Below are 3,994 nucleotides of genomic sequence, written 5' to 3' on the forward strand. Positions count from 1 at the left end.
TTGTACTAAAGGGTGGAGCAGGTATTTGTTGGTGGTGGTCTTGGGGTTGGTGGTCTTTTTTATGAGTTCTTTACTGCAGGGTTGCTGGGCAAGATGTTTGTCCCCCTGTCACCCCGTGTTCAGGTCACTCAGAGAACCCAGCTGTCTTAGCAGAAAACCTTTGCTTGATTTGTTAAATGGCTGCGTGGTGTTTCTCGAGCCAGCTGCGTGGCAGTGGTCACCTGGGGTGAAATTAGAACGGACTATTAAAGGGAAGGGCTTGTGATGCCTTACTGGGTTCACAAGGGTCTCCGGGGATCCTGGGATGAACAAGCCAATTGGGAACACCTGTATTGTGAAGGTCAATGGGATCAGTAACCTTCCCCACCCATCCCACCACCCTTTTAACCAAAGGCTATAATGAACACCTGTTACGTCAGCTTTCCTGCGCCCTATTGCCGTCTTACACTCGGGGGAGAGGATTCCAAACTTTAAATGGACCCGGATGTTGCAGACATTTCCCGAGGCCCTGCCAGTGAGATGTCCAGGTGGCTCAAGATGAAGGCCTCCCAGAGGGGACAAAGCAGCAGGTATGTGGCTTATCTTTACACTCTTATTCTTTGTTGTGGAAACGACTCAAATCTGGTCCTGTGTGCATGTGTGTTTTAGACTTCACAGTACTGTTAGTTACCTGCCTGGTCTGTGCAGGGCTGGCGTGCTCAGGTCCCGTCTGGCTAAATATCCGTGACGTCGATGGTGAGCTCGGAGCCAGCTCGTGTGGCAAGACCAGTTCTCAAGAAGCACCGGGTAGGGTCAGTGTGTTGGACGCGAGGATGACAGACCGGGAGTTCACTTGGCGAGCTGAAACAAGGTTCCATTTGTCCCAGGAGAGGTTGGTTCAGTAGGTGTTGTGACTAGTCAAGGCCATTTCTTCTCCTCGACTCCTGCTTGGCTTCTTGTTCCCATTTCTGATGGCGAGGAGGAAAGGGGGTTGTGTGTGTGTGTTCACAGAGTTAAATGACCGCTTTTTCCCCTCCCTTCCACTCTGGTGGCGCAAGGGTCAAGCTTTCAGCTACTAACTGAAAGGTTTGTGGTTCAGCCCACCCCGGACTCCATGCACAGTTTTCTTCTGTCTTGTGGGTCCCCCAGGAGCCAACAGTACACCATGACATCATACTACACTAACTGACGAAGCGGCCTGGGCCACGTCTGGCCGGCCGTCGGGACGATGGGGCGTTAGAAGTGTTTGTTTCCTTGCTTGCCCATTGCTACTAGCTGTTTGAAGGTGGCATGTTAGTAGAACTTTCTCGATGGAGCAGTTATCCACTGCTCCTTCGCCCAGGTTCACGCCACCTCGGAAGCACTGTCTGATGCTGCTTTAATGATGGGTGGAGCTGCTAACTGCAAGGTCAGCGGTTCGAAACCTCTGCTTTCCATTCCCAGCAGGCGTTAGTCTCTGAAACCCAGGGGGCAGTTGTACCCTGCTGTAGAAGGTCGCTGTGCGTCAGAATCAACTCGATGGCAGTGAATTTGTTTCTGGGACGGTTCCGCAGCTGAGCCATTTTAAAGGTGTCGAAAAGCAGCTTCTCAAAACAGGGGAGGGGGGGCTGTTCTGTCATGCTCTGCTCCAGGCCTTCTCCTTCTTTGGGGGTCCGTCTTAGAATTCCTATGCACACTGCACATATCTTATTTTGAAGTCAAAAAGCAAACGGGGCAAAAACACCCGGCGGGCCAGATAAATGTCCCCGGCGGGCCACATGTGGCCCCCGGGCCTTAGTTTGAGGACCCCTGGTCTAGGCCTACCTCTTGAAAGTTTTCAACAGCAAAGACATCCCTCTGAGGACTAAGGTGATGTCTGATCCAAACCACGGGACTTTCAGTCTGTTACCTCGGACACACGTGAAAGCTGAGCCGGGAATCGGGAAAACCAAAGAAGAATTAGTGCGTTTGGATTCCGGCGTTGGTGAAGAATGTGAATACACCAGGGCTGGCCCAAGGAACAACCGAGTCTGTCTGAGAAGAAGTACAGCCCAGGTGTTGCTTACGAGCTAAGGTGGCGAGACGTCGCCTCACGTGCCGTGGACATGCTCATCATGCTTGGTAAAGTGGAGGGGCAGGGAAGACGGAGGAAGACCCTCACCGGCACAGTGGTTGCACCAGTGGGCTCTGACGTGGCAAGGATTGTGAGGGAGGTGCAGGGTTTCCGTCTGTCCGACACGGGATCACGGTGAGTCGGAGCCAAGTGGACCCTTCCGGGAAGGGACTGTTAGGATAGCTTTCACCTTTCTGATGGATCGCCTACTGCTTTCCCCCGAGATCAGTTCAGTCCGTCTTATCCGACTTCTCAGACAGGTGGTCAATAGGCAACCCCACTACGCATAGTAAAAAACATGACCCTCAGATGGACATGTGGCAGGAAACTCTGCTCAGCAGTGGCCAGGTGGCGAGGGGCATCATCCTCCTGAATTCGAAAATAGACTTGATCCGGCCAATTTATAGATCTCATAGCATGTTTTTTTCCAAACCGCAGGGATATTTTCCCCAACTCTTGATAGTATAGATACAATTGATGTGCAATTCCGGAGTCTGTAAGAACTGTGATTATTACATGCCTTCATTAAAAAAAAATTTTTCCCCCTCCTTCCCTATAATAACCTCATTTAGTGTTTGTTTGGTTGGGTAGGTTTGTGGCCACTATGTCCAGGCATTCCTGTACAGAAATGTTTTATTGTGCATACGTGGATGTGTTTTTCTCTTAAAGCTATCTCCTTGAAGGGCCCAAAGAATGGAAACTCGAGGCCTTGTTCTACAAAGAGTTGAGGACTCAAGAGTGTAGGTGGTGGGGGTTTATTTTAATCGGCAGAAGAGAAGCTTGACTATCAGTGCCTGCCCTCCCAGCCTGCCAGAGCTACTCTGATAGTGGGAGGGGCCCACTGGCCGTGCTGTTGGCCCAGAGGCAGAACAGAGGTCAAGGGGACTCACAAAACTGTGACGATATCCTACAAATCGCCCTTGAATTTCAAGGCCAAGCCCACATACACAGTGGGAGGTTTCGGTTGCAGCTAGACAGTCGGGTTTCTGATGATTTGACAAAGGGCACCTCTACCTCTAATGGCGATGATGCCCAAGGGTACAGAAAACCCGCGCTTTGAAAGATGCAAAAGCGCACCATCCATTCGAGTGAACGTGGTTTTTAAAAATAAATATATATATTTTAAATTGAGAATTAGGAACAGGTTGACCAAGCAGATCGTCGGATTTACATTCAAGAATCCACACAGATTGTGTTTCAACTCCTCCACTGCAATCCCCAAAGTGGTCTGTCGCTGGTGGTGCTTCCACCCTGAGTGTCTTGTTCCCTTTCCTGTTCCTGCCTAACCGGGTCCACTTTGCCACTGGGAACAGGGCTGCCCTTGGGATCTTAAAGGGTTGGTGATTCTAACACGGGGGTGAGTTCCGTTCCAGTCCTGACGGATGATATAGAACCAGAGCCTTAGGGGCTCTGCAGTCTCCAGCCAACCAGAAAGCTTGGTCTCTTTTAGGATTTGGAGTTTGGTTGCCCATGCTTCTCCCACTCTGTCCCAGACCTTGTACTCGGTCCCTTTCAGAGCAGTTGGGGGCGGTGGCCGGGCACCATCTAGTTCTTCTGATCTCAGGGTTGTGGAGATGGATGATTACGTGGTCTGTTAGTTCATTGGTGTAATTGTTTCCATCGGTCTTTCCATTCCCCTCCCTCTTATTTCCTCTGGGGAGGGGGAGATCAATAGTTGCCCCCGAGATGGCCACTCATGAGCTTTTAAGATCCCAGTCACGCCAAAGTAAGATGTAGAACATTGCCTTCGTGTGAACTGTGTGGAGCAAGGGGACATTAGTGTCCCCTGAGGCTGGTTTTCCTCCCTCCAGACCCAGCAACTCATTCCCACATGGTGTTTGGCTACCTCTTAGACGTTTTCATCATTTTAACCCCCTGTATGCGCCACCACACTGGTGGATATATTCGGAGCAAAGGTAGATG

This window comes from Echinops telfairi, unplaced genomic scaffold (assembly GCF_000313985.2).
Source record: "Echinops telfairi isolate 266 unplaced genomic scaffold, ASM31398v2 ScPeMD7_7412;HRSCAF=8450, whole genome shotgun sequence".
NCBI lineage: Eukaryota > Metazoa > Chordata > Mammalia > Afrosoricida > Tenrecidae > Echinops > Echinops telfairi.